The sequence below is a fragment of the Lygodium microphyllum genome, chromosome 2 (genome assembly GCF_053477565.2).
Source record: "Lygodium microphyllum isolate KBCC chromosome 2, Lygodium_microphyllum_v1.1.10, whole genome shotgun sequence".
Taxonomy (NCBI): Eukaryota; Viridiplantae; Streptophyta; class Polypodiopsida; order Schizaeales; family Lygodiaceae; genus Lygodium; species Lygodium microphyllum.
Window position 1 is genome coordinate 73152263 of NC_141136.1, and position 12731 is coordinate 73164993.

General features: G+C 43.2%; 1 pseudogene; it reads left to right on the forward strand.

Annotated features, from left to right (window-relative positions):
* The first annotated feature begins 493 nt into the window (after positions 1-493).
* LOC148039888 (IN2-2 protein-like) lies at positions 494-5525 on the forward strand (annotated as a pseudogene).
* Positions 5526-12731: the final 7206 nt, after the last annotated feature.

A 12731-nucleotide genomic window follows, 5' to 3' on the forward strand; every position in this document is an offset into this window, starting at 1 on the left:
AAAGGATTGGGAATTGATTGGAAGAAAATCAAGAATATGATGGACAAAGGGGGCGTGAAAAAGCAAAAGCAAAACAAGAACTATTTTGAAAGAGCCTTTGTGGGGGGGAAAAAGAATACTATTTTTGAACAGAGAATCGGAAAGGAAGGGAAATAGAAGATACTCTGTGGCTAATCAGAGGAGAGCTCGAAAGGAGACGATTACGGGAACAGAGGAAGAAAATAGACGAATGATGAAGAAAATAGAGGAAGGAGAAAAAGGAAAAACACGCAGAAAAAAAGGGAAGGGAGTTTTTTCAATGACGGTGAACGATATACAGCATTCTGGAGTTCAACAGTGGGACTGGTTTTGAAGAGTATTCTTGGACTTGAAGGAATGAGAAGGATCGATTAAAGGTAGCATGGAGGGGAGGACATTGAAAACGCAGTAGAACAGAGGAACGAAGGGATTTTGGGAGACGACGACGAGGAGAAGCTGAGAGAGCGAGAGAGCTATGGCAACCTCCCTCCCAGCGGTGCCTCGTACCAAGCTCGGGTCATAGGGCCTGGAAGTGTCTGCCTAGGGGCTCGGTTGCATGGGCATGTCCTTCTTGTACGGCCCCCCAAGCCGGAGCAGGACATGATCAACCTCATCCACTACGCAGTCAGAGCTGGGCGTCACCTTCCTCGACACCTCGGATGTCTATGGACCGCATCTCAATGAAATCCTTCTAGGCAAGGCACTTAAGGGAATACGAGACAAAGTCCAATTGGCTACAAAATTTGGAATCACTATAGAAAATGGACAGCGAACATTCAGAGGTGATCCCACATATGTTCGTGCCTGCTGTGAGGCAAGCTTGAAGAGATTGGGTGTGGACTGTATCGATCTCTACTATGTGCATAGAATTGACACAAGAGTACCCATTGAAGTTACGATAGGAGAGATGAAGAAGCTGGTAGAAGAAGGAAAAGTAAAGTACTTAGGTCTTTCGGAGGCTTCTGCTTCCACAATACGGCGTGCACATGCAGTGTATCCAATTACAGCTGTCCAGCTGGAGTGGTCTTTGTGGACTCGTGATGCAGAGAGAGAGAGATTATACCAACTTGCAGAGAGTTGGGAATTGGAATTGTCCCTTTCAGCCCACTAGGCCGTGGTTTCTTTTCAGCGGGGACGTATATCTGTCTAACCTCCTCATTCAGATGTATGGAAGCTGAGGAGCTGTGGAGGATGCCAGGTCCGTTTTTGTGGATATGCGTGAACAGAACGTCTTTACTTGGGCTATGATGATCGGCGTATGTGCTCAAACTGAAGAGTTTGATGAGGCCTCTAGCTTTTTCAGCAAATGCACATTGAAGGGGTGATTCCAGACAGAGTTATTCTGGTCCAGGTTGCGTCTGCATGCTGTGGCCAGGACTGCAAGATTTGCTGTTTGATTTTTATGAAACTCCAATTGGTAGAGCAACCAACCAGGAAACAGAGTTTGCTGAAATGTTCCAGGAGTTGGTTGAAGCTTCATGGGACATTGTGAACTTAATGTTGTCATAAAATTCATTGAAATCTTGAATAAAGAATTCCCAGAGAGTGGTGTAAAGAGATAACTGCAGAATTTGTGCAATATCTATGCTTTATCATTGCTTACCTTGAAAGTGGAGTGAATACGGTGATAGTGACAATGGCAACTACAGCATTGATAGCAATAGTGGCAGTGACAGTGATAGCTGCAATGAACGTGCCAGTGAGCTAGAATTTGCTAAGTTCAACAAAGTTATAACTGCTACTGATTTTTGTAGTGTTCTTTGCTGCATTTCTGTGATGTTAATGTCATGGCTTCTTGAGTGAACTAGGAGCTTCTGAACGGAGCTTCTGAACTATGTATCCGTTCTGTATTCGTCCATGAGCCTCAATTGCAGCTATCAATTATCTCATAAGATGAACTGTACAAATACCATATACACAACATTCACTTGATTGGTCTTCTATCCTGGAATTATTCAAAATCCTCTGTGGATGCGATATTGTTTTCACGAATCCTTTGACATCTTTGGTGAACCCGACGTGAAAGCGTCGCAGAAATTTCAGGATGGGAGATACTTCAACCTCTATTTCAGCTTCTTCTACAATCCCAGTTGCCTCTACTTCAGCTCCATCAATGACTGCTGCGTCAAGTACTTCAACAGAGGATCTAAAGCAGATTTTGCAGAATATGTCCATGTATATGCAGCTCCAAAATCAGCAAACACAATTGTATATGCAGCAGCAACAACAATTGCATCAACAACAGTTGTCTCAGCAAAGGCAACTCTATTCGGAGCAGGAGAATGCAAACAACGCGACTAAGGCTATTGAAGCAGTTGAGAATGAGAAGAAGCTATTTGGCGGGCATAATGTTTCAGCATATTTGAAGACATATGAGATCAAGATGGGGTTTTTTGGAGTTCCTGCTGGACTTATGAGTAAGTACTTCCTTCATCTTGTCACACCTGCTTTGAGGACAAAAGTGACTGATCTTTTTATTCAAAATACACATTGGCAAGATTTCAAGAAGGCCTTGAAAGAAGAATACTTCCTTGAGGACTTTGGTATGGCGACTCGGCGGTCATTCCGAGAGTGGGTCTACATGCCAAACAAAGGTCTCGCTGCTTCAGAGTTGATTCGAGAATTTGAAGAGAGGTATAGTCAGCTTGATGCCATTGAACAAAGAGCATTGGATGTTGAAAAAGTTGAGCTTTTCTTGCAAGCTGCAGATCGTGCTCTTCAAGAAGAATTGGGTGAGCTTCTTGAGGATCGCACGAAGCCTATGGGTCTTAAAACTGATTGGCAGGATGCTCAGGATGCAGTCTCGACTTTGACCAAGAGGAGGATATGGAAGACTCGCCTACAGAATGGTTCCATGACACCTACTCCATCATCAGCTCCTATGCCTGCTTCTATCCCTATTATTTCTTCTCCTCCTCAGCCAGTTTCTTGGCCTATGCCAGTGCCTACTGTTTCCACTCCACCTATTCCTCCTGTTCCACGACCGATGCCTACACCTTCTGCTCCAAAACCATCCGCTCCATCGGTGCCTACCTCTCTTGATGACATAATCAAAGGCATAACAGATTTGACATTGGAGTCAGTCAAAGCGGAGTTGGTGGGAAAGTTGAAGGAGCAGTTTGCTTCGACTGCGCCTACTACTTCTTCTAGTGCTCCTACTGCATCTAGGAGTGCTCCTAGTGCACCTAGGAGAGATCGGATATGTATTTGGTGTGATAGTACGGACCATCAGCATTGCAGGGATTGTGATTCTTTTCAGGATGCAAGGAGGAAGAATTTGGTATATTGGGGGCAAGATGGTAAGATTTGGTTGACTGAGACAAGAGCTCCACTTGCTACCAACTTTGGTAAAGGTGGAATGAAGAAGTTAGTGGATGACATGGCTGCGCGTACTTCTTATGTGATAGCTAGAGGTGATGCTTCTGCATATGGAGTCCAGATTGAGAAGGGTTCAGAGACTCAGTCAATGCTATGGACTTATGCTATGGAGACTGCAAACAAGGGGAAAATTCAACAAACTGTTTTGACTAGTGCAGGCTCTAGCATCAGATCAGAGACAGGTTGGGACTCGCCTGTTGACAGGTACTCTATTTATGCTTATTTGGCTAAGTCTCATGGTGCAGATGTACTTGTTGAGGAGAAGCGTAAGAGGGATGAAGAAAATCCAAGTGCAGCTAAGAAGACTAGAGGGGGTGAGTTTGTTACTCCACCTACTGTAGGACCGTCTTCAAGACCAGGGCCAAATCGACAGATGGAGGATGCTCAAAAGAGAGAAAAGAGGCAAGAGCCTAGAGAGAGAAAGCAGCTAGGATTCAGATTGATGTCCGATATTGAGACATCTACAGATATGAAGAAAATCTTTAATGATAAGATACTTGGCAGTGAGGTGACTTTCACTATTTCTGAGATTTTGGGCATCTCAAAAAGAGAGTTTCAGGATCAGTTTCAGGAGGTCTTGAAGAGGAAAAGACATGCATTGTCTACCACTGATACACAGGGAGTTTTGATTGGGGAGTTGGATGAGGATGAGGATGAGGTTATGGTTGATAATGCTTCTGTTTTTCCGCAGGTAGAGAAGAGGGTTCAGCCTATGCATTATGCTGAAATTGATGAGCCTGTTATGATACCGCGTAGTCACTTTTCGCGGAGCCATTGGGCTAGGGCAACTACAGAGACGATGGTAAAGATTGGAGAGAAATAGGTGCCTTATGTTGCATTGGTTGATCATGGTTCAGAGATTAATCTCATAGTTCGTGGAGTTTATGAGAGTAACAGATGGCCTATGGATGTAGAGCATGGGTGGCGTATGAGAGCCGCCAATGTGATTTGTATGCTGCCTGTCCTAGTGTCAGGGTTTCTATTGGTGATGTAGAGGAGGATTTTCATTTCTTTGTGCAGGGTTCATGCTCTTATCCCATAATTCTTGGTCAGCCATTCATTACAGAGATGCGCATGAAAACAAAGGTCATGGATGATGGATCTGCTTATGCACGGATTCGCAGTAAAGATGGTATGAGAGCAGTTCAGTTTATGACTGTATGTGTGAACCATGTTAGAAACATAGATACTCTCAGAGATGCACCTTTGCCCACTGTGAGGGATTCGGGTTTTCATTAGGTACCGCAGTCGTATTGCTGCGCATTCGAGGTGTGTAAGCCACCCAAAAGTTGTGCATGGGATTTGGTACTTTGTACATATTTTTCTGCATATGAATATAGTAGCGAGTATGAAGGATTGCTTTCAGTCTATGTTGAACAGGATCAAGAAGACAAGTTTATGATTATTAGTTGTGAAGATTTCTGGGATGTGTTTTCAAGTCAGATACTTGACAATAATGAGTGTTTTGAATCATATACCTTATATATATACAGCCGAAGAGTACTCAGTGGTGAATTTGTGGTTGTGAACAAGCATCTTCTGAATGATCTGACTGACATGGGACTTTGGAACTTAGAGTTGAAGATGGCTCTATACAGAAAGTTCAGCAGATTCGTGATGATTTGAAAGCAGTTTACAGGAATGTTTGGGAGATCAAACAGGGGACCATTGTTGACACAGTTGCAAGACCATATGCATTTATCAAGTTTGATACTGATATTCAGAAGACCAGAAAGCTTTACTTGGACATTTGTGTAAATGAACTTCGTGTGTTTTGTAAGGAGACAAGTGCTTTGTCTCTGGAATTTCCTGCTCTGTATGACCAGTCACTTAGTCAGGAAGATCCAAGTTAGATAAATGCTGAAGACATAATGGACATCATGTGGATAATTTTCTGTTCAGTGGCTGGAAGTTCCCAAGGCATTCATATATATGCTGTGTTTGTGACTAGAGAATCGGGTGAAGCATTATCAGGATATGTTAAGGATGCGAAGGTTAACTTTGATCCAGTGGTGCGAGAGCATTATGTACAAGCAGTAAATGGAATACCACTGTCAACCAGGAAAAGCTATTCTTGTTGCTCTCCGCTAATATTGGCTAAAGGTGGAGGCCGCTGTTTACCTGCGTAGGTATTAAAAGAAAAAGATGATTAAAAAAAAAAGAAAGGAGGGGAGCTTTTTCAGGAACAGAAGGAAGGCGCGAGGTGACGACAAGCACGATGATGAGGATGATGGAGTACGTGGAGAAGAAGAAGCAGCAGCCTGCGTGCATGAAGCTCATGTTGGTCGTGCTGGTATTATTCATGTTCATGATGATAGCAGGCCGCTCTCACCGATTAGCTGTACTGGGCACAAGATCGAGCTTCGTGATCTCACATATCGCATCAGTATCGTCGTCATAGGCAGAAGGACGAGAAAGCAATATCACACTCCTCAGCGTTCTCTTCACTCTCTGCTTTCTCTTCACTCTGTAGGGGAGGGATGCAGACGTCGAAGGCGGAAGAAAAAGCTTGCAACGATGAAGGAGCCGACCGTTCCTGCAATTACTGACTCCTTCCCCTCCTTCTCCTTATTTTCTACTGCCTCTGTTGTTCTCCTCCGCCTTCTTCGACATCAACTAATATGTTGTCCACGTTCATCCTCGTCTTGTTGACCTTGTGTAGTTTCTTTTTCAGACGGGCCGCAGGTACTGATTGATAAGTTGTACTATCACAATCCGAGGTATTAACCGGAGAAGCGGGGGGGGGATAAAGACGAGGAAGGTGACGAGGAGTTGAAGACGAGGAGGATGAGGAAGTTTGACAAACCGACGACGACAGAGCTCGGAGACTATGATTGTTGTCATCGCTGCTCTTGGGGACCTCGAGGGTGTGGTAGCGACAATACTCGATGACCTTGGACAGGATCTTGCTGGAGACGTTGAGGAGGGGGATGACGCTCTTGGTGCCTTAGGCTGACTGCGTGGATCAGAGCTGCTCACCCATCTGTGAACATTTTGTGCATCCTTCACCGTATTGGTATTTGACGACACACTCAGCAGTAGTCAACTATCAGATGGCTACTACACATGAAGCTGTGAGAGCTGTATTTTCTTCTAGCATACAATTCCTGTACGCACAGTAAAACTTGGTTTCTCAAAGTGAGCTTGAAGATTATCTCTGCAGAGATTTTTGCTGAAGGTATATGCATGGTGAAATCAGTAATTTGGAGTAAAGCATTCATGGTCTCAGTGAGCAATTGAAGGATGTTTTGAAGGTTCATTTCTTATATATATTGGACTTTGCACAGTCATATAAACCAGAATACAAGCTTTGGGTCTACCATTGGAATATCAATGTTCCTCCGTTGAAGCAGCCAGCTGAGAAAAACATTGGTTGAGCATGTTGGTAACCTGAAAGGAGCAGTCACTTAGCTATCTATTGTCAATAGTTTTGTGGATTAAATGCCAAGAGAACTTGAGAAAGCATATCGATCACTTCTATGAATTGCAACTTTGGACATTGTTTGGGAACTGACTCTTGGGTTTGGTGAGGTGCATCTACAAGATGGGAATGGAGCCTTGCTTGCACTAAATTGAATGCTGTGGCTTGTATATTGTTATGTCACTGTGACCCTGACAAAAGAATGTTTGTAATGAACATTCACTCTTTCAAGGCATTTGCCACATCGTGGTCCACAACATTTTAAAATCTTGTAGATATGGGCTGAACAAACATACAATAGTCTCTTTGCCAAGAATTGTAGACATCATATCACATTGGAATGCAAAGTTGTTGATGCAATGTTAAAGAGTGGATTACAAGAATGCTATTGGTATACTTTACCTGTATGACATGCTGAAGCTAAAACTGAATTTGTTGATTGAAATCTGGAATTATTGTATGGTTAATATATGACTCAGAGTTGAATGCTAGAACCATCTCTGACATTGGGATTATTTATTTGTTTGATCTTCCATCCTGATATAAATCAGGGTCTTCTGAAGACGCGACTATGCTTTCGTAAACCCTTCGACATCTTTGGTGAACCCGACGTGAAAGCGTCGCAGAAATTTTAGGATGGGAGACACTTCAGCCTCTATTTCAGCTTCCTCTACAACTCCAGCTGCCTCTACTTCAGCTCCCTCAATGACTGCTGCGTCAAGTACTTCAACGGAGGATCTAAAACAGATTTTGCAGAATATGTCCATGTATATGCAGCTCCAAAATCAGCAAACACAAATGTATATGCAGCAGCAACAACAATTGCATCAACAGCAGTTGTCTCAGCAAAGGCAACTCTATTCGGAGCAGGAGAATGCAAACAGCGCGACTAAGGCTATTGAAGCAGTTGAGAGTGAGAAGAAACTATTTGACGGGCGTAATGTTTCAGCATATTTGAAGACATATGAGATCAAGATGGGGTTTTTTGGAGTTCCTGCTGGACTTATGAGTAAGTACTTCCTTCGTCTTGTCACACCTGCTTTGAGAACAAAAGTGACTGATTTGTTTATTCAAAATACACATTGGCAAGATTTTAAGAAGGCTCTTAAAGAAGAATATTTCCTTGAGGACTTTGGTATGGCTACTCGACGGTCATTCCGAGAGTGGGTCTACATGCCAAACAAAGGTCTTGCTGCTTCGGAGTTGATTCGAGAATTCGAAGAGAGGTATAGTCAGCTTGATGCCATTGAACAAAGAGCATTGGATGTTGAAAAAGTTGAGCTTTTCTTGCAAGCTGCAGATCCTGCTCTTCAAGAAGAATTGGGTGAGCTTCTTGAAGATCGCACGAAGCCTATGGGTCTTAAAACTGATTGGCAGGATGCTCAGGATGCAGTTTCGACATTGACCAAGAGGAGGATATGGAAGACTCGCCTACAGAATGGTTCCATGACACCTACACCATCATCTGCTCCTATGCCTACTTCTATCCCTGTTATTTCTTCTCCTCCTCAGCCAGTTTCTTGGCCTATGCCAGTGCCTACTGTTTCTACTCCACCTATTCCTCCTGTTCCACGACCGATGCCTACACCTTCTGCTCCAAAACCATCCGCTCCATCGGTGCCTACTTCTCTTGATGACATAATCAAAGGTATCACAGATTTGACACTTGAGTCAGTCAAAGCGGAGTTGGTGGGTAAGTTGAAGGAGCAGTTTGCTTCGACTGCGCCTGCTACTTCTTCTAGTGCTCCTATTGCACCTAGGAGTGCTCCTAGTGCTCCTAGGAGAGATCGGAGATGTATTTGGTGTGATAGTACGGAGCATCAGCATTGCAGGGATTGTGACTCTTTCCAGGATGCAAGGAGGCAGAATTTGGTATATTGGGGGCAAGATGGTAAGATTTGGTTGACTGAGACAGGAGCTCCACTTGCTACCAACTTTGGTAAAGGTGGAATGAAGAAGTTAGTGGAGGACATGGCTGCGCGTACTTCTTATGTGACGGCTAGAGGTGATGCTCCTACATATGGAGTACAGATTGAGAAGGGATCGGAGACTCAGTCCGCACTATGGACTTATGCTTTGGAGACTGCAAACAAGGGGAAAATTCAGCAAACTGTTTTGACTAGCGCAGGCTCTAGCATCAGATCAGAGACAGGTTGGGACTCGCCTGTTGACAGGTATTCTATTTATGCTTATTTGGCTAAATCTCATGGTGCAGATGTATTTGTTGAGGAGAAGCGTAAGAGGGATGAAGAAAATCCAAGTGCAGCTAAGAAGATTAGAGGGGGTGAGTTTGTTACTCCACCTACTGCAGGACCGTCTTCAAGATCAGGGCCAGATCGACAGATGGAGGATGATGAGCACATAGATGATATGTATGACAGTGTGATTTGTACAGATACAATGACAGAGATGGGAGATATGCTGAAAACTGATATGCTGAATTGTCATGGTAATGTATTAGTGCAGTCCCTGGACATGTTTCATGAAATTGCAGATTTTGTGTCACAAATTGAGTCAGAGGCTGAGGAAACTCAGCAAAGAGTATTGAGTGCTGAAGAAATTCAGCAAACAGAGTTTCCAGCTGGTTATGATCAGCTTTCAGAGAGACAGAGGGCTGAAAATTTTCAGCCAACAGAGTTTACTGCTGAAATATTTCAGCATTCAGAGTTTGGGGCTGTTTCTATGCAGTCCATAGAGCAGAGGGCTGAGAATATTCAGCCATTGGAGTGCAGAATTGCTGATTTACAGCAAGGTTTATGTAATGCAGAAGAGCATAATGAAGCCAGGGTTGACACGAAATACAAGACTGTGAATAAGAAGGTGGATTTTATAGGCAAGATTATGGAGTATTGTTCTACCACTTCAGAGATACAGAGATTCATTGGAGCTTGTGTGTTTTATATGATTTGGATACCTCATTTTGCATACATAGCAGATTGTTTTTATCAGCTGTTTCGAAAGGGGCAGAAACTAGTTTGGGATGAGAGCCACACTAGAACCATGCGAAAAATGAGGAAGTTATTGCAGATTTTTTGGAAGATGATGAAAAGATGGTTGGGGCCGTACATAGTCAGATATGTCATTGATAATGTAACATATGAGCTGACAGAATTGGAAGGGACAGATGATATGGCTGAAAATCTTGTTGATCTACCGGAAATGCAAAACGAAGAGATTGATTTGTTTGTGGATCTTGATGATAATGATCATGGGTAGTTGGCCCATCCGGAGGATGCGCAGGATTAGAGGGGGTGGATGTCGTATTGCTGCGCATTCGAGGTGTGTAAACCACCCAAAAGTTGTGCATGGGATTTGGTACTTTGTACATATTTTTCTGCGTATGAATATAGTAGCGAGTATGAAGGATTGCTTTCAGTCTATGTTGAACAGGATCAAGAAGACAAGTTTATGATTATTAGTTGTGAAGATTTCTGGGATGTGTTTTCAAGTCAGATACTTGACAATAATGAGTGTTTTGAATCATATACCTTATATATATACAGCCGAAGAGTACTCAGTGGTGAATTTGTGGTTGTGAACAAGCATCTTCTGAATGATCTGACTGACATGGGACTTTGGAACTTAGAGTTGAAGATGGCTCTATACAGAAAGTTCAGCAGATTCGTGATGATTTGAAAGCAGTTTACAGGAATGTTTGGGAGATCAAACAGGGGACCATTGTTGACACAGTTGCAAGACCATATGCATTTATCAAGTTTGATACTGATATTCAGAAGACCAGAAAGCTTTACTTGGACATTTGTGTAAATGAACTTCGTGTGTTTTGTAAGGAGACAAGTGCTTTGTCTCTGGAATTGCCTGCTCTGTATGACCAGTCACTTAGTCAGGAAGATCCAAGTTAGATAAATGCTGAAGACATAATGGACATCATGTGGATAATTTTCTGTTCAGTGGCTGGAAGTTCCCAAGGCATTCATATATATGCTGTGTTTGTTACTAGAGAATCGGGTGAAGCATTATCAGGATATGTTAAGGATGCGAAGGTTAACTTTGATCCAGTGGTGCGAGAGCATTATGTACAAGCAGTAAATGGAATACCACTGTCAACCAGGAAAAGCTATTCTTGTTGCTCTCCGCTAATATTGGCTAAAGGTGGAGGCCGCTGTTTACCTGCGTAGGTATTAAAAGAAAAAGATGATTAAAAAAGAAAGAAAGGAGGGGAGCTTTTTCAGGAACAGAAGGAAGGCGCGAGGTGACGACAAGCACGATGATGAGGATGATGGAGTACGTGGAGAAGAAGAAGCAGCAGCCTGCGTGCATGAAGCTCATGTTGGTCGTGCTGGTATTATTCATGTTCATGATGATAGCAGGCCGCTCTCACCGATTAGCTGTACTGGGCACAAGATCGAGCTTCGTGATCTCGCATATCGCATCAGTATCGTCGTCATAGGCAGAAGGACGAGAAAGCAATATCACACTCCTCAACGTTCTCTTCACTCTCTGCGTTCTCTTCACTCTGTAGGGGAGGGATGCAGACGTCGAAGGCGGAAGAAAAAGCTTGCAACGATGAAGGAGCCGACCGTTCCTGCAATTACTGACTCCTTCCCCTCCTTCTCCTTATTTTCTACTGCCTCTGTTGTTCTCCTCCGCCTTCTTCGACATCAACTAATATGTTGTCCACGTTCATCCTCGTCTTGTTGACCTTGTGTAGTTTCTTTTTCAGACGGGCCGCAGGTACTGATTGATAAGTTGTACTATCACAATCCGAGGTATTAACCGGAGAAGCGGGGGGGGGATAAAGACGAGGAAGGTGACGAGGAGTTGAAGACGAGGAGGATGAGGAAGTTTGACAAACCGACGACGACAGAGCTCGGAGACTATGATTGTTGTCATCGCTGCTCTTGGGGACCTCGAGGGTGTGGTAGCGACAATACTCGATGACCTTGGACAGGATCTTGCTGGAGACGTTGAGGAGGGGGATGACGCTCTTGGTGCCTTAGGCTGACTGCGTGGATCAGAGCTGCTCACCCATCTGTGAACATTTTGTGCATCCTTCACCGTATTGGTATTTGACGACACACTCAGCAGTAGTCAACTATCAGATGGCTACTACACATGAAGCTGTGAGAGCTGTATTTTCTTCTAGCATACAATTCCTGTACGCACAGTAAAACTTGGTTTCTCAAAGTGAGCTTGAAGATTATCTCTGCAGAGATTTTTGCTGAAGGTATATGCATGGTGAAATCAGTAATTTGGAGTAAAGCATTCATGGTCTCAGTGAGCAATTGAAGGATGTTTTGAAGGTTCATTTCTTATATATATTGGACTTTGCACAGTCATATAAACCAGAATACAAGCTTTGGGTCTACCATTGGAATATCAATGTTCCTCCGTTGAAGCAGCCAGCTGAGAAAAACATTGGTTGAGCATGTTGGTAACCTGAAAGGAGCAGTCACTTAGCTATCTATTGTCAATAGTTTTGTGGATTAAATGCCAAGAGAACTTGAGAAAGCATATCGATCACTTCTATGAATTGCAACTTTGGACATTGTTTGGGAACTGACTCTTGGGTTTGGTGAGGTGCATCTACAAGATGGGAATGGAGCCTTGCTTGCACTAAATTGAATGCTGTGGCTTGTATATTGTTATGTCACTGTGACCCTGACAAAAGAATGTTTGTAATGAACATTCACTCTTTCAAGGCATTTGCCACATCGTGGTCCACAACATTTTAAAATCTTGTAGATATGGGCTGAACAAACATACAATAGTCTCTTTGCCAAGAATTGTAGACATCATATCACATTGGAATGCAAAGTTGTTGATGCAATGTTAAAGAGTGGATTACAAGAATGCTATTGGTATACTTTACCTGTATGACATGCTGAAGCTAAAACTGAATTTGTTGATTGAAATCTGGAATTATTGTATGGTTAATATATGACTCAGAGTT